General features: G+C 40.6%; 1 pseudogene; it reads left to right on the plus strand.

Annotated features, from left to right (window-relative positions):
* The first annotated feature begins 10,888 nt into the window (after nt 1-10,888).
* The window catches only part of LOC149254667 (uncharacterized), a 77,534-nt pseudogene continuing 62,444 nt past the window's right edge, over nt 10,889-25,978 (plus strand).

A 25,978-nucleotide genomic window follows, 5' to 3' on the forward strand; every position in this document is an offset into this window, starting at 1 on the left:
TCTTACGATTTCAAGATAGTACTAAGATTTTGGGTGATATTCTTAGTAGTCAAAGGTCTCCTGCTATCAAAACAGGTCTTGGTTTTCATGAATCTATTGAAGGTGAATCTAGTTCAGGAAATAAGACAAGGGACTTTACTGCAAAATCTGAAATGCTCAATAAGGAGATGAAAGGTCAATCTCATTATCAACCAAGGAAAGAAATTCTTCAAAGAAAATCTTTTACTCCTCCTATGAATAATGTTGAATGTTATGTATGTCATAATCTTGGACATGTTGTAGCTAGATGTAGAAGAAGAAGGGTTCAAGACCATCATGCAAAAAGATCATCACATTCAAGGTACTTTAATGAATATTGCTTTGCTTGCAATATGTTTGGTCATAGAGCTGTTGATTGCTATAGAAGAAATATGAGACATGTAAGATGTTACACATGTAACAAGCTTGGACATATAGCTAAGGAATGCAGGAACAAAGTATGGGCACCATACCAAAAGGAGAAAACATCATCATCACACTTGAAGATGTGGAAGAAGAAAGAAGTACAATCAGAAAGAGGCGGCACAACACAACATACAGACATAACAGAATCAGAGGGAGCTGGAAGTGTAAAACTTCAGTGTCCTAAATATCATACGCAAGTTTCTTAAATAGAAGTCACGTATATACGCGAGTTGGTTATGGCATAGGCGCGTATATGATTGTTTGAGGAAAAGGATCAGTTATGATTCGGTTTATTATTTGCGTTGTTTGATAATGGTTACAATTTGCTAATGATGTGTGGAAATGACTTGATGGTTAGAAGTGTTTTGTTTATAACTTGATAATGATGATGTCTTGATACTTCTTGTTGATATTTAGATCATATTTGTGGTTGATTCTCTAATGGTGCTTACATGGTGATCTTCATAAGGATAAGTAGAAGTACATAGCTTGAATTCACATCTTCTTTACTTGATGATGAGTCACTCATATGCTGTTGTCGTCATATGCATAAAGATCATATATTACAATTATGATGCAGGATTCCTATTGTTCTTAGCACATATATGGATGAGGATTGTTGGCTAGATACATGGATGATTATTCAAAGTTTCATTGTTGGAGACATGATGATGATGAGTTCTTACCTATATGATGATAGGTTGTTTCGTACATATGTTGATTGATGCAGATATTCCCAATTGATGATACTTGGTTCATGCAGATCTGGATGGCTATGGTGTTTCTCACATATGATAGAATGTGAATGATTCTATATATACAAAATTCTGTTCAAAAGGGTGAGTTGATACGGAAATACCTTGATGATTCATGCACTAATACAAGTTGCTGGTCTAGTTTCTGTTGACAGATGCTATGGAGCAGATCATACAGTGTTTTTGCTGATGTTTATCATGATGTTTGGTCTCTGTTATAAATGTCATGTATATCATTCGATGTAAAGGTCATATCAAGACTCATGATGTAATAGTGTGTCTCTATCTATTGTAGTCATTTGATGAGATCTCTTCAGGTCATGTAACGGCCTATGTTGGTTTCCCCACTATGCCTGGGATGAATGATGTTATTCTCTTATGTTATCATATGTAAACCTTTGGTATATCACCATTTTGATGGGAGATAGATGTATGTATGAGTCTTTGGTGATAGGAAGGTCATTCGCTTATGTTATCATATGTAAACTTTTGGTATATCACCATTGTGATGGGAGATAGATGTATCTATGAGTCTTTGGTGATAGGAAGGTCATTTATGATGTATAGAGTCATGTTCTTCTTGTAGAACATCTTTTTGCAGACCTTGCTTACAGTCAGGGGGAGCATGAACAAGCATAATTCAGCAGAGCAGAGATTTCAGCATGTTCTCAGAAAGAGCATGGACAGATTGGTGCACCATGGCATATACAAAGGGGGAGCTCATTCAGAGATTTCAGCAGGTACTTAGGGGGAGTAAGGACAACAAAGGAAGAGAATATCTTGGTCCACCCTTTACCCTTGATGTCAAAGGGGGAGAAGTGATTTGGTATTGTTGCCATCAAGTCCAAAGGGGGAGATTGTTGACATTATGATGCATGTGTTGTACTTGATGGCAACCAACTCGTAGAAGATCAACTCACTTATGTATATCTAGATGAATCTACGGAAGAGATATTAGATGTGACAGATTACATGGGATGCCGGACAACTCAAAGGAATCAGATGACAGTTCTCAGGTTAGCTTTGCCATCAAGTCCAAAGGGGGAGATTGTTGGCATTATGAGACAAGTGTTGTCCTTGATGGAAAATCACACAGATGATAAATTATAGTGCAACAAAGTTATTTTCAAGTTCACGCACTTTCATGCAGAGAAAAGTTTCTTTCATATGGTGAAAAGTTCACGCACTTTCATGCAGAGAAAAGTTTCTTTCATGTAGAGAAAATATCACGCACTTTCATGATTGGTTCATGGTATTAGTCCGACAGTTTTTGATCCAGTGGTTTTGGTCCGTGGTATTGCATCCAAAAGTGTTGATCCCAAGTATTGGGTCCATGGTATTGAATTGTTATGGTTTTTGGTCCGTGGTATTTTGAAAGGCCTAAGGCTATAAAAAGGAAAGGAGATCATTCGGCTGCACACTTATGGGTTGAATATCTTAAAGTGAGCTAGATCTGAAATACTTGTGATCGGTTGGTGAGTGATAGCTAGATCTGAATGGGTCGAGATCTCCATGGCGCATGATCAGATCTGTAGATCTGATAGTCTGGGGTATGCTTGAAGACTAAAAAACTATCTATACCTGCAGGACCGCAGGTGCGACGTAGTGCAGGTGCGGATACCCGCAGAGCAGAAGAGTGTGCAGGTGCGGATCTAGCGTAGGATAGCAGGAGCGACACGGTGCAGGTGCGGATACCTGCAGAACAGAAGAGTGCACAGGTGCGGATGTAGCTGCAGGACCGCAGGTGCGACACGGTGCAGGTGCGGATACTCGCAGAGCAGAAGAGTGCGCAGGTGCAGATACCCGCAGATAAGAAGACTGTGCAGGTGCGGATACCCGCATATCAGAAAGCAGCACAGGCGCAGATGTCTATTGGTGAAGTTGCGGACCCTGCTTGAAATTTGTTTTAACTACCTTTGACTATTCTGCAGGGTTCTGGGTGCATAATTGATGTCTGGTTACTCGTATTGAGTTTTGATAATAGCATGATTATGTTTAGCTTCAGTATTGATGGTTGAATGGATCAAGTTCTTAGTGACTTATCTTTATGTGATCTGATGGACTAGATCTGGTTGCTAACTCACATATTATCCTTGTATATGTATTGATCTGGTGTTTGGGTGATTCAAAAGATTGATTGATTATGTGCTTCAATGATATTAATGGGTCCAGTATGAAAATTGGATGAAACGTGGCCTTTCAGATTATGTGTTGTGCTTCAGGAATATCCAATATGAAAATGTATGAAACGTGGTACCTGGAGGAGAGAATATTGTAGGCCGGTGCCTACGTACTAGTATCTTAGCTAGTACAAGAGCTAAGGGGGTGGTAGCTCCCTTCCAGTAGCAGTTGAAAACTTTGGAGCATTATAGCAAGTAGCAGCTTGCATACTAGTAAATGGATCGGCTAGTACAAGAACTATGGGGGTTGTAGCTCCCTTCCAGGAGAGACTGTAGGACGAGAGAGGGTTGTAGCTCTCTACAGGTAGTAGCTTGTGTACTGGTAAAGGACTGCACTAGTACAAAACTTTTGTAAAAGGACTTTCTTATTAAGAAGAAGATTGAGATGACTTGCAGCAGGTGGTTTTCTCCCACATTGGGTTTCCACCTTATATCATGGTGTTCATGTGTGTGGCTTATGTGTGATGATCTGTTCTATTTTGCTGCACTTGTTTATTATTAATATGGTTAATAATGTTCTAATGCACTCATTGAAGATCAATTAACTGAATCATAAGTTTACTGAATATACGCGGGTATTCATAATTGAAGCAGCATATATGAATCAGAGTATGGAAATGAAAAAGTTTTATTGACTTAATAATACTGATTCACCCCCCCCCCCCCCTCTCAGTATTATTTCCAACAACAATGTGATATTTGTGCATCAAGAAACCTGGGAGGAAGCCTAAAGACCCTGATGCGATACATGTGATGGGGAAATTATCCGAATTAATGTCTTCTCAACCTCTTCTAACTAAGTATAATGATCCAAGAAATCCTACGGTTACTGTATACATTAATGATCAGCCCATAACTAACACGTTGATTGACCTTGGGGCTACCATTAATGTGATGACTAAGGACCTCTTTACCACCCTAGGGTTACAGGGGCTTAGACATATTACTACTGTACTTGAATTAGCGAACAAGTCCCGTGTTAAACCCGACGGGGTGTTAGAGGATATAGTAATTACAATAGCTTCTTGGAGATATCCTGCTGACTTTATTATCTTACATCTTAAATCCAATTTGTGGGTACATCCTTTGATCTTAGGGAGACCTTGGCTAGCCACTGCAGATGCATTTATAGGCTACATATCTGGGTCTATGGTGATCTCAGTTGGCCAGGTGACAAAGAACCTTAATCTTTACCCCCCAAAACCAAATGTGGATTTATATAACCCTTGGTGGGATGAGTTTGAGCTTGAATCAGATCTTTCCCTACCACTCCTCACTTTGGGGAAAGTCCAATATTTCAAGGATGAGACAGAAGATGGCATCATTAATGGATTTATGAGTAACTCGCTTTATGTCGCCTCTATTAAAAATTTGAATGAGGAAGAGGAGGCAGAAGATATAGATTTTGAAGAAATGAGAACCACTCTGAATACTGACAAAAATCCAATTGAAATAGAACCATGAAAGTTTTTGAATATTAACCCCAACCTAACGGCTGAGAAAAACCAACTTCTGTTACATAAATACAAAAAGGGATTTGCATGGGACTATACGGATATGAAAGGGATCCACCCTAACCTGTGCACTCAATGTATTTATTTGAAGGATGCTGCAAACCAGTCAATAAACCACAATGCCGCATGAACCCTGCACTGAAGGAGGTGGTGAAGGAAGAATTACAAAAAATCCTAAGTGCTAATTTTATTTATCTAATATCTGACAATCAATGGGTGTCTCCACTTGTCATCATTCCTAAGAAGAAAGGCAAGTGGAGAGTCTGTGTGGATTACAAAGAACTCAATAATGCCACTCAAAAGGACCATTTTCCTTTACCATTTATAGATTAGGTCCTTGATACCCTTTCCAGAAAGAAATTCTTTTCATTTTCAGACAGGTTTAGTGGCTACAATTAGATACAGATTGCCCCGAAGGATAAAGATAAAACAACTTTTACTTGCCCTTGGGGAACTTTTGCATACAAAGCTCCCTTTTGGACTCTACAATGTGCTAGCAACCTTTCAAAGGGCAATACTGGGAAATTTTTCTGATTTGTTGAATGACTGCCTTGAAATCTTCATGGATGACTTTACACCTTATGGAGATGCCTTTTAAACAACATTAGCTAATCTATAAAAAGTATTGGAACGTTGTGTATAGACTAATGTTGCTTTGAGTACTGAAAAATGTCACATGATGATGACTAAAGGGATCGTGCTAGGACACTACATTTCTACTGATAGGATCAAGGTAGACCCTACAAAAATAGAGGTAATTCTGAAAATTTTGAACCCCAAGACGAAAAAAGAGGTATGTAGTTTCTTGGGGCATGCAGGGTATTACAGAAGATTTATAGAAAAAATTTCAAAAATTGCATCGCCATTATTTTCTCTGCTCATGAAGGATGTCGACTTTTTGTGGATAGGAAAGTGTGAGTAGGCCATTTTAAAGCTGAAATGTTGTGTATCAGCAGCTCCAACCTTACAAGGACCTAATTGGGAACTATCGTTTCACACAGATACAGATGCATCTGATATTGTTGTAGGTGTTGTTTTGGGCCAACTGGAGGATAGGAAACCTTATGCTATTTACTAAATAAGCAAAAATCTAACTTCGGCTGAGCTCAACTACACAGTGACCGAGAAGGAGTTCGTAGCAGTCATGCATGCCATCAATAAATTCTGACATTATATCACCGTGTATCAAGTATTTTTACACACTGACCACTCTGTCATTCGTTTTTTTAATGAATAACCCAATTACTAGTGGTAGAAGTACATGTTGGTTATTGCTATTACAAGAATTTGATATCACAATTGTCGTTAAACCTGGAAAAGATAATATAGTAGCTGATTTCCTTTCTAGGTTAACTATTGATGAAAATTTCATTCCTACTGAGGATTCTTTCTCTGATGAATATCTCTTTTCTATTTCTACTTAATCACCTTGGTATGTAGATATAGCCAATTATCTTGCTGCAGGGAAGTTTCCACAGTATTTTTTCTCCAAGGAGAAAAGAAATATTATATAGAAAAGTGCTACCTATACCTGGATAGATGGGAATATCTATCACACTAGACAAGATTTCCATATCAGACGTTGTGTAAGAGGAGACGAGATCTTTGTCATCCTTGAATCCTGTCACGAGGAACCTTGTGGAGGGCACTTCGCAGACAAGTGGACAGAGTACAAAGTCCTTTCGACAAGGTATTATTGGCCAACAATATTTCAGGATGCCAAGAATTTTGTGAAAGGATGTGATAGCTGCCAAAGGATGGCCCAACCACTGCAATCAGATAAGATGTCGTTACAACCCCAAATCATCTTAGAACCTTTTGAGAAATGGGCCCTAGATTTTGTGGGACCAATTAATCCTTCGTCTTGACAGAAATCTTACATCTTGGTCTGCACTGACTATGCCACAAAATGGGTTGAGCCAAAGGCACTAACCAGAGCAATGGAGTAGGTTGTTTCAGAGTTTCTGTTTGAAGACATCTTTGTCCGATTTGGTATACCCAGGGAGATAGTCATAGATGGAGGGCCCCAGTTTACATCCCATATGATCTGAAAGTTGGTTGAATAATATAAAATCCATCATAGAATCACAACACCTTATCATCCACAAGCAAATGGCCAAGTAGAAAGCACTAACAAAGTCATTGAGGGGATCCTTACCAAGATTGTGGCCAGTCACCAAAGGAATTGAGCTGAAAAACTTCCAGAAGTGCTATGGGCATACAGGACTACATGGAGGAATACCACGTGATTATCACTGTATGAAATTGTGTATGGAAAAAAATCCCTTATTCCCTATTGAGTTTGAAATCAAGACACTGAGAACATCATTGCAAGTAAATTTGGATCTAGCTACAACACAAAAGTAGATATTGAACCAGCTCAATGAATTGGAGGTGAAATGGTTAGCTGCTATCCAGCAAACAAATATTATCTAGCAACAGAGAGCTAAGTGGCATGACTGATTCATCAAGAAGAAGAAGTTTCATAAAGGAGTTTGGGCTCTGTTATATGACTCAAGATTCAAAGACTTCAAGGGTAAGCTCTACACCAGATGGCTAGGTCCCTATGAGGTAGATGCAGTCTTTAACAATGGGACTGTAAATTTGGTGACCATTGATAGTGCGAGGACACCATTTCTTGCAAATGGGAACCGTCTTTAGTTATATCACAAACCTACTTCAAGGGATTCATTCGTCAACATTGTCACAAATTCGAATCTTTAGATTACAGGAATAGGGGAAAGCCCCCCAGTGCTGCAAAAATTATAATTTTTCTAATCACTGTAACAAATAAAAATCAACCACGGTTGGCGGCTGTTACACCTTCAAACTTAAAAAAAAAATAAAAAAGATAAAATAAAAATAAAAAATAAAATAAAAATAAAATAAAATAAAATATGGCTGAGAAAACCTTTTCCGGGCGCAGATAGACAATTTCTGTAGTAGTTGAAAACCACTTTGTGGCTGCTGTTACACACTCTATAACAACATTTGTTATTTCAAAGCATACTTTATGATAGTGTTGTTACACAACCTTTTTCTTTGCGTTTTTATAAGAAGTAATAATACATAATAATTGTCTTCGTTGTTACACCTGTAATAGCTGATGACTTCTAGAAATAATTCGAATAAGATATTTATTACAACAGATGGTAGGCATCATCATGGTTCTTGTCATCAGAGTTAAGTTCGTGCATCTCGCCACCAATGACTTCTCCCTAGGTCACCCAGGTACATCATACAAAGGTAATATTGTTATCCGATTTTATTTAGTAATTATGGCAACTTAACATGACATCCCTTTTGATGGCCAAGGTCGGCTGTCACATTTAAGTTGGGGGGTGGGGGGGGGCACAAATCATATTGTGACATGACCTTTGCATGACCTATGATTATTTAAAAAACCTGCAATTAAGGCATGGTGATCTGGTAATCATTGTCACTTAATGCCTGATCATACCAAAAAAGGGAAGTGTACCTTCGACGAGACCTCCCATAACCTAGCATTAATAAGGCAACATTACTGTGCAGTACGAACCATGATTGCAAAATCTTAATTTGAAATTCTCACCTGTGCCACCCTACCATTTACCCCTACTAGAGCATTGCATCCCCATTCAGAGTGCTCAGAGAAGTGGAAAAGAATAGTTGTAGGCTGAAACAGCTAAGTAGTGTGTCCACTGCTCTTGAAGGGAAAAGGAAGGAAAACAACACTGAATTTGTGTAGCAATGGGTGGAGTAGGAATTCGGCATGAGCCAGGGTCAACAAAAGCTTTGGAGAATTGCCCCGAATCATGCAATATTTTTAAGGACGCGGGTTGGTTTAACTTCTTCTAGAGGTTGGAGGGATCAAACGGGCGAGTTGCCATGGAATTTGCGAAGAATTTAGAGAGAAATCAAATGGATGTTAGGGGATTGAAGCTCGAGGTTACCAAAGAGGTGATTTCCCAAGTGACAAGATTACCAATGGAAGGAAAGAGGTGGTTTAATAGGAAGGTTAATGACCCATCCTTGAAGGGGGATTTCCTCCAAGAGGAAGAGTCGCTGGTGAAGAAAGGGATGGGGATTGACATGTTTTCACTTCCCTAGCCATGGGCTGATGTTTCTGTTTACCTCATCAAGTACATAACCTATGAGGGAAGGGAAAAATTGTGTTCAATTACCACTTTCCATTGCTAAACCACCTTCAACATCGACAGTTGATAAATCTTGCCTACTTCTTGCTCGGAAACATCAAGCATATGGAAGTGGTTGTGAAAACAACTGCGCATCCAAAAACATGCGTCACCAGCCATGGCTTCATCAAGCTTATTATGCTAGATTCCCTAAGCCACCAGGGTAGGAGTTGGGAGGAATTCATGAGGAATAAGGCCAGAACCACCTCGTGGAGACAAACTGGGACGTCTGAGGAAGCCCCAGTGACGAAAAAGGAGCAGCCCCAACCTTCAAGAGTAAGGGTTGGTAAGAGGCTAGTTGACAAACCAATTGGTGATAGGCGACCAAAATAGAGAATAAGGGTTAGCGGGCACCCATAGTCCCCATCCATGTCAAAGGAAAACAAAGAGGCAGTAGAGTAGAAGGATGAGAAGCAATCTCAGCCAGAGGAACCTTCCTCATCTGGTAAGAGCGAAACTCAATCCTTGCTATTAAAAATTGAAAAATTAGAAAAATAAAATAGAGATCTAAGAGAAAAAATAGCAAAGGGGAAGGCAGATGCAAGATCCCCAGGGTTATACACTTTGGTTGAGGCCGTAGAGAGGGCCAGGAAGGGAGATGTCCTGGGTAATGTGTGCATGGCCTATGCTGAGAAGCTAGTGACATCGAGGTTTAGAGTCTGTGCAGCAAACACCATTTCGAGGGAAACACAAACTGAAACCTGGGAGGTTGACACAAAAAAACCCATTGAGGACATTTCTGTTACATAAGAACCAACAACTGAGATAGCGCAGTCCACAGAAAGTAATGTGGTAGTGGATACACAGGAGCCCTTAGTTGACACTGCTATTATAGAAGAACCAATAGTAGAGACAGAAGTCAACCAAGGAAAGGGAGAAGAAGTCGACATCCATGAGCTTGTGGTCGACACTACTGTTACACAAGAACTAGTGGTGGAGACAAAAGCCTACCTAGGGAAAAAAGATATACAAAAACTATGGATGACACTATTGTTACACAAGAACCAGCAATGGGAATGGAAGCTAATTAGGGAAAGAAGGAAACTGTAACACAAAAATCCATTGATGACGCTATTGTTACACAAGAACCAACAGCCGAAGTGGAGCAGTTTCAACCTTAGGAGGCTGTTACACCCTTAATTGATAGTGCATGTAGGAGAACACCGAGTCCTGATGAAGGATGGTGTTCTGAAAAGATGTTGTTGTTACCAGAGCTACAAAAATGGAAGCAACATGCACTCTCTCTACAAGAGGGGGTGATCTCACTCATGGCACACAAAAGGATGATGGATTCCCTTAGGGAAAAGTGGTTAAAGGAAGAATGGGAGAGAGAATAGGAAGCATGGAGGCACAAGGAAGCCATGAAGGAAAAGGATGAACAATTGTATCAGTTACAGTGACAGGTCTTGGACTCGACGAATGACAAGACAAAGCTCCGTGATCTTGCCCTAAACCTGCTAGCATGTAGGTGGTTGTCCCCATCATATCCAGTGTTCCTTTGGAAACGATATTATTTATTTCAATTGAAAGCAATTTTTGAGAATAGGTCTTATTTGGGTTCTTCTACCCAAAATTTTCTTGAGATTTTTCACTCTTGTGATTTTGAAGAATAGAGCTTGATTTGTGAGCCTTTTTTGCATAATATCATGTGTGAGTATGTCAGCACAAAAATGGTAGCAAGTTTCCTCTCCTATATGGGATATTTTCAGTTGCCAACCTTTCTTTCATTTATGAGGAACCAGATTGAGTGGAATTTGGCCATGAAATCAGCAGAAATTAATGAAGAAAGGATCACATTATGGGTCAGAGCAGAACTAGCGATGGTTTATGAACTCAGGCGTGAGTTTAAGCTGTTCCTGAGCACTCCTAAAATGAGGGAATATTCAACCATCTATAGGAAAAGGATTGTGAGGATTTTCCTCAATCTGCATGCACATATGAAAAGCCAAGCACTAGCAGGGTGTCTTAAATGCAGAAAATCCTGTAGCGCTGAGTTGAAAGAGGGGGATCCTTTTGAATACAGAAATTTCCTGGTTGTTGTTACACAATTGCCTAAGTATGCTCGGATCTTGAAAACATTGGGGGAGTTCTGGATTGGGCTTAGATTTAAATTTCCTTTGATTTGGTTACTAGTAGAAGAGTATCAGCCGGAATACCACCTATGTGATTATGAAGAAGAATCCTGGTTGCGTCAACTGATGGCCATTAAAGGGTACAGAGCTCCGGGTGAAAACACTATTGGTGCTTACAATTTTACAGATGTGCATAGGAGGTATAACGGGAGAAGCTAAGACTCTGCATGGGGACATGCAGTTGCTTCAGTTGGGGGGAGATGTTGGGTGTGACTTTTTACCTATTTTTTGCACCTTATTTCCCTAGTTTTGATCCTCTTATCATCTAGGCCTATGAACTTTACATGATTGATCACCCTTTTTCTCACCTTTACAACCTATTCCACTGCCATGTTATTTTTCCATATTTTGCTGAATAATATGACACTTTATTCCTTTTTGTGGCTAACTGAGCTGAGCATTGGATGAGTATTTTGGAAGCTCTTCTCCTTTTCAGGTGTTTCCCGTGGAAACAAGGCTATGGAGTAAACATGCAGCGCTGATAAATTATAGAGCAGGGTAGAGCAATTTGTTGTTACACCATGTATGCTGTTACAAGTTGTTGTTACACATTGAATGTTGTTACAGGATGCTGTTACACTACGCGCTGATACAAAGGACCAATGTTACACCAAGGGTGCTATAGCCAGTGATTGTCGTTACATCCTAAACCGCTATTCACTCATAGGATGTTGTTGCATTAGAACTGGTAAGTGTGGGTACTCTTCCACATAATAACTGTCGGCATTAGGAATTGTTTATTTTGGAAGAAACAGACCCAAGTGGTTGCAATCCTAACCAATGTATATTTGTATTTAGAAATATGTTGTAACTACTTTTATTTTTTATCATCATGAGAATCGTAAGATTCTCATGACTAATCTATTCCTAATTTCAGGCATGTAATAATTATAAAAGAAACTCGATTTCCTATGTACAAGGACGACATATAGAAAATCACTGTTACTCTACTTCTGTAACTCTGAAGTATTTTTAATATTAAATCACTACGGTGATGTTGTTACTGCTCTTCATCTGTTTCGTTAATTCATCTTGTGCTATTCCTGCACCCCTGTTAGGGAGGAAGGGCCCTCCTCCTTAGCAGGGACTGTAGTGGTAGAGGTAGTGTACATTATTGTTTCGTTTATTTGTCATATGGTTTCCTGTTGTTGCTGTACAAATTGTGAATTACATTCATTTTTTTTTCAATTTATGTTATGTTGTCACACTGAGTTAATCAAATAGAATGGTAGTAACCAGCTGGTGTAGTTATTAGTTACTGTGTGGTGAAACTTTACTTTGGTTGTTGCAAAGTGTGATTTCAATTCTGTGGAGTGTTTTTATTTCTACATGAATGATTTGATTTCTGCAATTTGATTCAACGACATATTTTATTGTTGTTTCTATTTTTTCGTTCTTGGTTGTAGTGTATCGACACAAAGTATGCGAACTCCATTGAAACAACAAGATCTACCCTGGGTTGACAATTAAATGTAGTAGTCTCGGTCAATTAGGATTGATTAAAACAACAATATAGAGTACAGGCCAGTAAATATAACCTTGATAGGAAGGGAACCAATAGAAGGGACAACAACTTGGCTTGGTATAGATAAGTTGAATAGGTAGGCTCCATAACAATTTCCCAAGAAGAAAGGATTGGTAGAAGCTTGAAAGGCAAATTTTGGTATGAAATCTCTCGATAGTCTGGGGACCGGTGGAAGGGCTTATAGCCCAAACCGATATAGATAAGCCCGATAGGCCAAAGACTAGTATGAAAAATGAATAAAGCCAAAGTATTTTATAACGTGAAAATTAGGTCTTAGCATGACCCTAGTTTTCCTTAATAACAACCACTAATCTATCATTAATGCTTAATTAATCAGGTTTAGTGCATACGAGGATGAGATTAGTCTAATTATTCTGAGGTACTGGAGCATCGCGATGGTATGATGTGGAACCAATAAAATGTGGCAAGTTCACATGGAGTGATCAGATATTGATCAAGGACCTTAAACCGTAGTTAAGAAAAAGGTTGCAAACAAGGTAAATGGTTGTAGTTCACATGAACGCCAGTTAAAAGGTTAATATTCACTTTGAGCGCTAAAACCTTTATAAAGTGCCTTTCCTTTAGATTCTGAATTCAACACGTGGGCAGTATTCAAACAAGTGGTAAACAGTTTATCATGTAGGCGAAAGCCTGGAAGTGGTAATCTACAAAAGTACCCAATTCCACTCAGCAGGTGACACGTAGCAGGGAAAAACTGCTTTTCTCGCATGCCCTCGGTTAGATATCGTTCGTGCATGAAATCTATGAGAGATTGCACAATGTTCGTTGGATTGAGTGGGGTCACATCAATGGCGGAGATCATCGGAGCAAGTTGGCCAGTGGACGACGTGACAACCATTGGATGGACGTGATAGATCGACGGTTCAAAATTAACACGATCACAAGCTCTATGGAGGATTATCCATAACTACCAAATATAAGTGCAATAAGTTCTTATCCTTCATGAACGCGCCCAACAGTTATGACAACGGTTACCTCTGATGGTTAGCCTGGCGAAGCGGCTAAAGTTTAGCGAATATGATAAGTTTAGTTGGAGTCAGGTGCAGTCACCAATATTGGTGGAGATATAGCATAAAAGCACTGAAAGAGTAGTTTTACAGGGGAGTCCAGAAGGAGAGTCCAAAGGAAACAGAGGAGAGCCTAAGAGACAGAGGAAAAGCCCGAGAGTTAGAGAAACTCAGAGAGAGTGAAACAAGAGGCTTGCTAGACTAATTAGAGCCTTCTAATGCCAATGGAATAATCTAGAGAAGGTGAAGAAGTCACCTTCATGGAGAATTCCATCCAATAAGGTTGATTTTGGAGTTCAAGGTCACCAAGGGTTGGAGGCAGTGAGAGAAATGTATGAGGATGAAAGGAAGAGCACCAAACTTCGAGAGCAGTTGAATTCCATGAAGGAAGAGAAGCTGTTTCTTTATGACAAATTGCAAGAAGTGGAAAGCCAACTTCATATTGCAAATATGAACCCAGAAAGGATGCATGAGATGGAAACACAACTCCTTATTGCCAAAGAAGCCTTAATCAAGTATCAGCTTGAAGAAGAGGTAAGCAATTCAAGTTTTTCTTCAATTTCCTCTAAGAATGTTTATGTTGGTTCTTTTGAAAAACATACAAGAGGCATAGGGTCCAAGTTGATGTCACAAATGGGCTATGAAGGAAAAGGATTGGGAAAACATGCACAGGGCATTATTGAGCCAATAATGGTTGAGGAAAGTCCTAAGTATTTGGGTCTTGGCTATGGACAAGCTTATGAAGAAAGTTCCAAAGCAGCCATGAAGGCAATTGAAACAGTTCCTAGAAGGAGTTTCATGTTAGGTTCTCTACCTCAAGTTTGTAAAGATTGTATTCATGGGGAATGTAATAGTTTGAAACCTACTTTGCAAGAAGGTGTTCATAAGCATGCACTTGAACTAGAGAGTTGTGAAAGCTCTAAAAGCATTGAAGAGATTGATGGTGTTCCAAAGTGAGCCACTTCTTCATTCGATTCACCTCCTCATGAAGGTAATAAATGTGAAAGAGAAAGGTATAAATTTGATTTCAATCATATTTATTTTGATCATGTAAAGCATGGTAAATTTCCACATAAGCATTGGAAAAGAATTGCATGTTCCTTTTGTGGTTTGGATAACCATAGTGTTTCTAGATGTTGGAAGAGAATGGCCACATACAGGAAACTTTTGAAGGAAAGGAGGCAAGAAGCCAAAGGTCCATTGGACAAGGGAAATCATGATGTCAAGAAGATGCACATGCATTGCACTTGTTTCCATAAGCAAGGACATATTGCTGAAAAGTGATGGACTCTGAATCCAACAATGCTTCCACGAAATTTGAAGAAGGTGGAAAGAGAGAATGACAAGAATGGAAAGGAAGTTTCCCATAATTGATGAGCTGCAGGATGATTCACATGTTTATGTCAATGTGCAGCCAAAGGAAGCCCCTTTGATATGGCTTGGTAAGAAATGGTTAGAGTTATTATCCAATTAAGGTTGCATGTCTTCTGATTTGATGCATTTCTTTGCTAATGGAATTCAAGTTGTAGGGTTTTACCAATAAGGTGAATGGAAAAGTTGAGTATGTAGACTCACTTTATTGCAGCAAAATTATATCCATTTTAGCTTTGTAAGTACAGTGTGCTTAAGAGAAAGTTGAAGAATAGAATACATGCATGAGAATGGTATGTATGAACACAGGGATGTTGATGATTTCCTTGTATTTAAACATGTATGTGTAATTGACTTGATGGTTGATTGCTTTGTTTAAAACATGCATGTAATGCCATGTTGACTTGAAAAAGTTGTTTTTGTCTCCAAGATTGTAAAAGGGAGATAATGATGAAGTGTTTCATCTTTGAAAAAGAATCCTTAAGTTATTTTTGTACATGCTCGACTTGAAGGGTCAATTGTTTGAAAAGGAATGTTTTTATTGGCTTGTTATCTAGTTGATCATTTGTATACAAGATGTAAAGACATGATGATGATTCACATGATGAGAAATTTGTTTCTTTTGATGAAAGAAGAGTTTATGCCATCCAGTTGTTTTCTTGTATTATGTTTTTTTTTACAAGATGTCAGAAGAACATTTTTTTGAGCCACCTTGGATCAATGATCAAGGAAGAGATGTTCAACTACCTTCTATAACCTTCTCAACAGAAGTTCTGAATGAGATAAAGGAAGACAGTTCTTAATAGGAGGACAAGCGCATCTAGGAAGGAAAGTGTTGACTACCTTCAGGTTTTGGTTCAAAGGCACTAATCATGCAGGCAAGTGTATGGAGGCTGAAGAAGAGGGTGTTGTTACTCTCATCTACTATACAGATCAGTATATCAGTCTTTTGGGGTCCAAAAGATTATCAATGGGGAGGAGTGATCAGATATTGATCAAGGACCTTAAACTGCAGTTAAGAATAAGGTTGCAAACAAGGTAAATGGTTGTAGTTCACATGACTGGCAATTAAAAGGTTAAAAGGTTAATATTCGATTTAATCACTAAAACCTTTATAAAGTGCCTTTTCTTTAAATTTTGAATTCAACACGTGGGCAGTATTCGGACAAGCGGTAAACGGTTTATTGTGTGGGCAAAAGGCTGGAAATGGTAATCTACCAAAAGTACGTGATTCCACTTAGCAGGTGACATGTAGCAGGGCAAAACTACTTTCTCATGTGCCCTCGGTTAGATATTGTTCGTGCATGAAACCTGTGTGAGATTTCACGATGTTCGTTGGATTGAGCGGGTTCACATCAACGGCGGAGATTGTCTGGGCAAGTTGGCCAGCAGACGACACGATAGTCGTTGGATGGATGGGATAGATCGATGGTTTAGAATTAACTCGATTGCAACCTCTATGGAGGATTGTCCCTAACCACCAAATATACGCACGATAAGAACTTATCCTTCATGAACGCACCCAACAGTTACGACAACAGTTACCTCTGACTGTCAGCCTGGCGGAGCAGCTAAAGTTTAGCAGATATGCTAAGTTTAGTTGGAGTCAGGTGCAGCCGCCAATATTGGTGGAGATATAGCATAAAAGCACTGACAGAGTAGTTCTACAAGGGAATCCAAAGGAAACAGAGGAGAGCCCAAGAGACAGAGGCAGAGCCCGAGAGTTAGAGAAACTCAAAGAGAGTGAAACAAGAGGCTCACTAGACTAGTTAGAGCCTTCTGAAGCCGATGGAATAATCCAGAGAAGCTAAAGAAGTCATATTCATGGAGAATTCCATCCAAGAAGGTTTGTTCTAGAGTTCAGAGCCACTAGGGGTTGGAGGCAGTGGCAGGAGCTACCAGTACTCATTCTCAATTATCCAACATTCAATTCTGACTATAATGAGCCTTCTGAATCCATTGTAGGGATTTGTAGAAGCATCTGAAGACTTCTAAGGGCCAAGAAGCTACAGGGAAGTTTCAAACAACAAATGATCAAATGATCAGTCTGTTGTAGGTGTCTGATATGTGCTGAAGATAGAAGAATAAGTCTCAGAGACAGTTGAAGAATTCTGAGAGAGTTAGTGCCATCAAGAAGCTCAAGTCATCTCAGAGCACTGATTGAAGGAATCAAGTCCAAGGAAGCTTAGTTCTATTTGCAGAGTGAGGACATCCAAGGATATAGATGGTATTCTAAGCCCATTGGTTCAGTTCAGTAACCTTTGGAGTTAAGTATGGAACCTGTAAAAGAAGCTTTACCATAATCCCAAAGAGCTAAGTCTAGTTGACAAGAGCTCAAGGAGACATATCCCATGATATTAGGGTAAACTCCTAGATTAAATTTGATGTTATATGTGGTTGTCTATTTGCTACATTTACTGTTTTATGTGTTTAATATCAAAATGAACAAATAAGCACTTAAACAGTATGAACAAATACATACACCTATTTCAAGTACTTAATTCCGCAATTGTCAACATAAGCTAGATCATATATTTGTTAAGATTTGGAGTGGTAGGTTCTTGTAAGTATAACAAGATGTTAAACCCTCATTTCAGATTAGATTACAAGGTGGAAATCTTGATGAAATGGGAACTACATCATGTGAAATGTGGCATCAAAATTTGGCATTTTTGGTTAACCAAATGGTTATTTGGCAAGTACACATCAATGTCTAAACACATGGAAAGCTTTGATTAGTTGCAACAAATGATATGGAGTGTGACCTGGAAAGTGAGGCGGCAATGGTGGGTCCCTCCCTAGGATATTGGGGCATTGAGACACCAAAGTGAAATTTTGGTTATGAAAGACAAGGTCGATCCAATATGAATTGGTGTTGTACATGTGATAGTGATGAGGTGGAAAAAGGAACATATGGTGGCTCATGGTTGGTCCACAATGGAATGACATGGTAGACTTAGAGGTCTCAGGATCTATGTTAGGAATTTGTTATTGAGTTTTTTGTGTGTATTTCATTTTGGCCTAAATGGCCAAAAACTAAGGTTTAGATCCAAAGATAGCGCATACAAAGGATGGACTGCATGGGGTCTTATACTGAGCTATCAGAGTGTTATAATGGGCCAATGAAGGAGCAATATAATATGTGCTTTACTCAGGTAATAAAAAAAATGATTGTCAAGCTACAAAACTTACAACATGGTGTGAAAATACCATCAAGTGACAAGTACATGGGTACTAGAGTACTCGGGTACTCGAAGGTGTAATTGTTAAACAAGCTAGTATGTGGAGTTTGTAAAACAGAGAAATTTCCCTTCAGCAATAGAACTGGAAATCAATAAATCTCAGGGTACCAAGGCACCAAGCATCCAATCATTTGTGCCTCAAACATGTTAGAAAAATATTTTAAGCCTAAGGTTCCAACCCCATATCTCAAGGAACAAGATGTTAAGATCTTAGCATTAAAAGTTAAGGTGAAAATAAATCTTAACATCTTACATTCACTTTTGTTTGAGTGTTCAATGCATGTATATTAAAAAAAGGCCCATATTCAACAACAATAACATGTTAAGCACCTAGCTACATCATAAGGTCATATGGAAGGTTGAGAAAGGGTAATGGTGCCTAAGCACTCTCATGCCATTTTTAAATATAAATGAGTTGGTAAGGAATTAGATATGGTTTTTTAATGAATAGACCAATTAGATTACATAAGTAAAGGTGATGAGCTATGGAGAGAGTGGAAATCAAAGTTGTTAGAAATTTTTCAAGGCTATTAGATAAATGTGAGAGAGCACAAGGGAGAACAACATGCAAACAATGAGTAGAGAATTGTGTGAAGAGTAAAGGTTGATCTTATGCATGAATTTGGCAGAGAAGAGGAGCAACATGAATGAGATAGAGTTGGTTGACACAGAGAGCACAATGAGAGAGAGAGAGAGAGAGATCCGGATTTAAATAGGAACGCAACAAATTACAGAGATAACCATAAAGATAGATATGCAGTGGAAATAATACTTCATTTCATTAATGTAAAACACACAAATATGCTTACAAACAAAAATGGAAATAAACTAGCTAGGGTGATGGTAGCTTATCTTTGAGAAGAGATGTGGTGGCTACATGCCTCTGAACTGTGTTACAATGAGGCTCGAAGGCCTATCTATTGTTGAAAAACAATGGAAAACCCTTCACATCCCAAAACCTAACCCTAGAAGATGAAACGCCAAATTGTGGGCCCTGTTTTGGGTAAGTTGGTACATCAACTTCCTAGGGTTGTAACTTTGGCACCCGATCTTCATTTAATGCATACAATAGCTTGTTAGAAAGATCTATCCGAGCACTACAACTTTGGGAAGAGAAACATCGGCCCATGAACTTATGTTGCTCCCAAAGTTCCAAAAAAACGTCGTTTAGGGCCTCAAAACGGCTCTGAAAGTTCAAGACCCAAAAAACTGCTAAAAATAGTAAATTGTGCTATAATTACAGAAACTGAAAAACTGAAAGAGACAGTTGTGGGAGTCCAAATGGGATAGGTGGGTGGCCACCAACATCCACCTGGATCATTCCTCCCCCCTTAGGAAGCAATGGTCCCTATTGCGTTGAGTTCCTCCATTTGTTGAACTTGGTCTCTGGTGTGCTGTTCCGCACTCTCGGATGTGTCCAGTAAAGGTGGGAAGCATGGTCAAGGGCGGTACACATTGAACACTTGGTGCAGGCAAAGGAATGGAGGAATGCTCTTCTCCAAAGCATTATGTCCCACAGCCTTGGTAATATGTGTAAGGACCATGTCGGCGTGCTCAAAACTTCTGATGGGCTCTTGTAAGGCATTCTTTCTACAAATGCAACCAGACTTTGTTGCCGACCTGAAGCTTGTGTGGTACCCCTATGGGTGAGGAGAAGTTGTTCCTGTGTTCTTACATGACCGTATCCCTCTATTGTTGCTGCTGCGTGGAGGAACGCTTCACGGGGGTCATGGATGTGGCGACGATCTTCCCCTTACTTTGGGAGAAAACTAGACAGAAAATAAATTTCCTAGTCTGGGAGACAATCTTGCTGCATTTCTTAGCAAAGATCAAAGAGGTGGCAGTAGGTGGGACTACCTCTGGTATATTATATAATGAATCACCCAAAGTAATAATAACAACACGAGGCCTTGAATCATACACAACATGTCACCTCCACAAGTATGGCTGGCCAAATAGTACATCGCAAACATCTAGAGGTGCAACATCACACAATACCTCGTCGGTGAAAGAATTGATGTTGTAGGGAAGGCAGCATTGCTGGTGAACTCGGAGATCTCGTCCTTGGTGAAGCCACCCAATACTGTATGGCTACGGGTGTGGTGTAGTTGGTAGGCCCAATTGCTTCATGACCTCTGCTGAAACGACGTTCTTTTGGCTACCACTGTCGATAATGAATTGCAGTGGCGAACCCTTCACCCACATCTGTGAGTGGAAAAGACACTCCCCCTCCTCTCGGTCTTTGGGCTCATTCTTCTAGATCTTGGCAGTGGCAACAGTGACGCTGGGCTCTGCATCAATGATCTGCTTCCCTTTGCCATTCCCCTTATTGGGTTCTGACTCAGGATCAGAACATGCATCTGATTTTGAAGCCTTCAACTCAGGCACTAGCCACTGCTTGGTCTGACAATCACTTCTGTTGTGAGTGGGGCTCTTATGGAACTCACACCACTTTCCTGTGTCCTTCTTCGACTTCGTGGTGTTGTTCTTTTCTTGCGACTTCGACGGGTTGTCTTGGGTCACCCCACCTTGGCTTTGTCCTTTAGTCTTCGGATTTGCAGATCCAAAGTCAAACTTCTTCTGTTTGAACTTTTGCTCGATTTTGACAGTGTATCGGTACGTTGTGCTGAGTGAGGAAATGTTTAGGAACACCATCTCTTCCTGGATGTATTTGTGTAGTTAGCTATGGTATTTGAGTACCAGATGTAGCTCAAAATCTTTGATACCCAACTGTGTGTGAAGGGTATGAAAAATGTTGGTGAACTTTGGCACATCTTGGTCCCTTCCCTGCTGCAACGTGGTCCAATTTATGTATTTGTCCTCATATCTTTTGACAGGGTAGTACTGCTCCTTGATGGCATCCCGGAATGATTCCCAAGTGAGTGCGGCTGAGAACAGTGAACCCATACTTTCATCCTTTTGTTCGCAGTAGGTTTCCCACCAATCCTTAACATGGGGTCTGCTTTGAGAAGAGCAAAAATAATCTTTTCCTGATTGGAAAAATCATGAACAGAAAAATACCCATTTAGCAGATTTATCCATTTATCTATGGCATATGTGTCTATTTGACCCTCGAAGATGGGGATTTAAAAATTAGCTTGTACCTTAAACTGTGTGGCATTTCCAGAGTAGCTGCTGGAAGCTGATGCATCGCCTCTGGGTAGCCGTTGAAGGATCTAGGAAAAGTTGTCCATCATCACGTTCCTTTGCTGCTCGAGGGCTTCTTCGAGCAAGATTTTGATAGGATCTCCTGCCCCCTCGTCTTTCTTTTCATCCGCCATGGGAGGCTGTCGGGATTTGTGAGGCTGGTCTTGCAAAGGTTTGACTAGTTCAAGCCCTAAATCTTTATATCCCGACCTCGTTGGGGACATGCAAAGAAAAACAGAGAAAAAGTAGACCGCTCTGGTGAGCTCCAGTATTGCAGCAATAATGCTACAACTCCTGGGACTCCCTTCTTTACTTTTATCAACCCGGTAGTTCGTAACAAACTTGGAAGCGACGGTGCTGTATGCACAAGTACTAGCTCTTGCCGCAGCTGTCACTTGGTCAGCTGGCACAAGTCCACTAGGAGCTTAATCCAACTTCTATGAGCTCTTAGAAGAAGCTTTTTAACTGATGGACGAAAGCTAACTCAAAGAAGGCTAATCTACTTGCAGAAAGAAACTGGAAAGCTGAAAGGAAACGTAAACCCTAGCAAACCCTAATTTTACCAGCTAACTCTACTGATGCCAAGAAGAGGATGCAAACTACTGAAGGAAATGCCATTGACTTCTAGGAAGGTAAATACATGTACCTAAGCTACTTCTATAGTAACATCTAAAAGAAACATCTTTTTGTATTTTTGAATAAGTTTCCAGAGTTATTATGCATATGAGTTGACTATTTTGGGTTGTGCAGAGGTGGATATGCAAGAAGAAATGCTTGGGAAAGGTCAAGAAGGTTTAGAGAGGGCCTAAGGGGACCCTAACACCCTTCCATAGAGTTTCACCAAGTTTGGCTGTCGAGAAACCTCATTCGTGAGCCTCTACAGAAAGTCTGTAGGGGTTCTACAGGATGTCTGCGATTTTCTACAGGATGTCTAGAATTTTCTACAGGATGTTCAAAGATGAGGTTTTTGGTGGATGAATGGAGGGGGAAAGGTGAAGGACTGAGTGTGGAGGTAGGGTGAGGGTTGGAGATGGTTTAGAACTTGGTGGATGGAGTTGTGGACAGGTGTGGATGGCAATATTTGGCTCAAAGAAGACTAAAGCAATGTTACACACAAAACTAGGGTTATGGGAGAGAATGGCGAATAGGAGGCAAGGATTCTAAGCAGAGGGTAGAATGGATGGTGCTGATGGCGAATGAATAGATGAAGGAGTGGTACAGGTACTTTGCAAGGCGCTTTTTCCCAACTGATCCAACGAAGACCTGTAAATTCAAAATCCTAATTATGATGACCTAAATCTGCTAGCTGCCAATGAAGAGAATGAACATAAGTGTGACCTGCAATGAAACCATGTATTTTAACTCATGCAACTAAGCAAATGAAAGTCTGAGATTGCAACCAACTTATACACATGAAACTCAAACACTAGTGATTGCATGACATGACAAAATTAGTGTTTTTGTGGGCAGCAAAGTTATCCTGATCCCAGCTCCAGATCCTACTGAAGGAGAGGTGAAACCAGAAATGTTTGATGGCCCTTTTCTTGAAGCTTCTTCCTCTTAACAATTCAACAAAATCTGAGCATTCAAAAGTCTATCTAACTATGTACAGTGACCTATTTAATCAACAAACTTTAACCTACTTAACAGAAATGTTTTTGCAAATCCATAAAGAACAACTAGCAATACATAGAGGAGGCCTTAGCACTCGGGTTGGGCCCAACCGCAAGAGCTGCAGGCTCCTATAAAAGACTCAGATCTGATACCAAATAGAGCTGCTTATCATTATTAAAAAATAACCATCATAAGAAAGTTGTACAGTAGTAGCTACAATAAAACAGGCTGAGCAAAAATTGCAGCACTATAGTGCAAAAATAACAATGGTTCCAAAATCAAAGTACGAAGGCTGAGGCCTTCCTATTTGTACAATACGAGGGTGCTAGCAACCCTCCTAGATTCAAGGGACTCGGCTGTCCCGACTGCTAGTGAACAGTTACTCCTCTAGAATCTGCTTGGCTGCCTTTAAAACTTGGTTTGGTGGCCTGTGGAGCTCGGTGTTGAGGGTGGAGATTTCGAGGAAGGCCACTTAATGCCAGAGACAACCTCCCTAAGAATCTTCACCTCAAGCTTGGCTGTCAACTGACCCATGATTGCTTGGTTTTGCTCCATAATTTGTCCAAAAATCTTGAAATAACCACGTATTAGTCTCCTAGGTAGAGTGACCACCCTTATTCGTTCAAATAACATAAACATACTAGGAAAACATGCATAATCTATGAAAAATGGAGGATTGAACAAGGATAATTAGGCAAAATGAGCCCAATAGGTTACCCAATTTGGGGGCTCATCATCACCCCCCTGCTGAATCGGTTTCTCATCCTCTGAGCAACTAGTCCAGCTCATCATCCTTTATGGCTTTGATCACCTCCCTCACATCCCAAGCCTCTGCTGTGATATCCTCTTCCCGGTCGTGGAATCCTGCCTTCCTCTCCACTTCTTCCCATTGCCTACCTTCCTCCTCTTCCTTTACTCCTTCTAGCAATCCCAGAAGTAAAGGAGGACTGAATTTCAAGCCAATCCAATTGGCCTGCAAGTCCTGCATCAACTTTTTGTAGAGAGGTACCCTTGCCAAGGCCTCCCTCATCCTAGTGGGAGAATGGTATTCCCTTATCTTCAGGCTGTGAGGCAGTGTGTTCCACCGCCTTGTGCAGGCATGCATACAGTTTTCTCCCAACAGTCTCTCCATGTCTTCAAAATGGGCAATGGCTTGAGCCTATTGCTCAATGTATTCCAGTAGATCTTGAGGACTGTTGGCCAAGTGCTGGTGGGCGCTTATCACTGCTGATGGGTCATCTGGCTCTGCTCTGATCATGAGAGGCTCACTGAGCTCTCTGCCTATGATACTACGGACTTCTGTTGCTCTCTTCTCCTCATGGCTCATCCAAGAGGCCATGGCCATAAGCTGGATATCCCCTATCACTGTGTTAGGATCCCATGCGTTCATGTCCGGAAGGGAAAAGTTGTGTAAGTAGAACTCTGCCAATTTGGCCCTATCCTCAGATGAACTGCTGCCACATAAAGCTGCAAACTGATGATAATTTTAGAAAGGGGTGATGCCCCTTTGAGCCAAGGTATTGATTTGAAACTTTAACCATTGGTCCTTGAGGTAAAGGGCATAGGATTTGGCAGGCTGCCTGCACTGCAGAGCTTCCATTGCCCAGCTGGCCATGCAGGCCAGTTGGGCCTCCTTTTCTTGCAGCTGTTGTTTTAGAGAATGTATCTGTAGTTCGTGTTCTTGGAGCTGCTGGTTCAGTGCCTCAATTTCAGTCTGTGTCCCCTCCTTCCTTTGCTATTCATAAGGGGTATCTATGGCTGTTGTGGGCCCCTCATGTTGCTCTTGTTCCCCCAAGATGTGAGGCCTGTCTTCCTACCTCTGTCCCTGTGACTGTAGCTGTTGTTTGAGCTGCTCATTTTCTTCCTGTAGCTTGACCCGCTGGATGCTCTCCACATGTCACACCATAGCCAATTCTCTTTTGGCCTCTTTGAGCTGCTCCTCCAGAGGACCTATATCTGCTACTCCCTTGGACTTAGTGATTTTCATCCAAGTGTGGGTCCTCACCCTCTCTTCCTCTAGTGCAAGGAAGAGTAGCACTGTGATTTTCTGAGGAATGATCTTTCCGGCCTCCAAGAAGTTATAATAGGAGCCCAAGCTGGGCTAAGGGCTAGGTTCCATAATGTGCTCGACCTCTTCTTCCTTCTGTGGTGATTTGGCTGCCTCACCCTCCATTTCTTCGGTCTCCTTCAGTCTAGCCAATGTTTCCTGTAGAATAGTTTCAGCATCCTGTAGAGAGGTTTTTGTGTCCAACCTTTCCATTCTCTCCCTCCAGGTGGATGTCTTTGGGCTTCCCTGCTCATAAGTGATGGATGCCTTGGAGGGGGACCTCTCCTTTGGTGTGGTAGGGGTGTCTACAATGGTGATTGGTTCTTTGGATGGAGGTTGGGGTCTGCAGGTTTTAATTCTTACAGTTCTTCTTGCCTTAAAGTACAGGGGAGGCTCCCTCTTTCGCTTTTCCTTTAGCTTGGGAGATGTGCTTAGGGTGGCCACCACTGCTACTGCCTCCCTAGCTAAAATCTCGGCCGATTTCTCCTTCTGCTGCCCTTTCCCTGGACTTCCTATAGAAAGTCCTGTAGTGGTCGTTTTCTGGCTTCCTGTAGAAGCAGTTTTCTGACTTCCTGTAGAAATAGCCTGCTGGCTTCCTGTAGAACCAGTTTTCCTTGATTTGGCTTGCTTAGCTGAGGGTTCCTTCTCCTTGACTTGTGCTGTGGTTGCCTTGGGTGTTGTTTGCATCCTTTCAGTCTTCTCTACCCGAGTTTGCAACCGTTTCTCCCTTGGTGTTGGTGTTTTTATTTTACTCCCAGCTTTGGCCTCAACAGCTTGTCCTTTTTCTTGCTTTTCCTTTTGTTG

This window comes from Pinus tabuliformis, chromosome 7 (assembly GCF_031772625.1).
Source record: "Pinus tabuliformis cultivar Carrire ecotype Pingquan chromosome 7, CPIR1, whole genome shotgun sequence".
Taxonomy (NCBI): Eukaryota; Viridiplantae; Streptophyta; class Pinopsida; order Pinales; family Pinaceae; genus Pinus; species Pinus tabuliformis.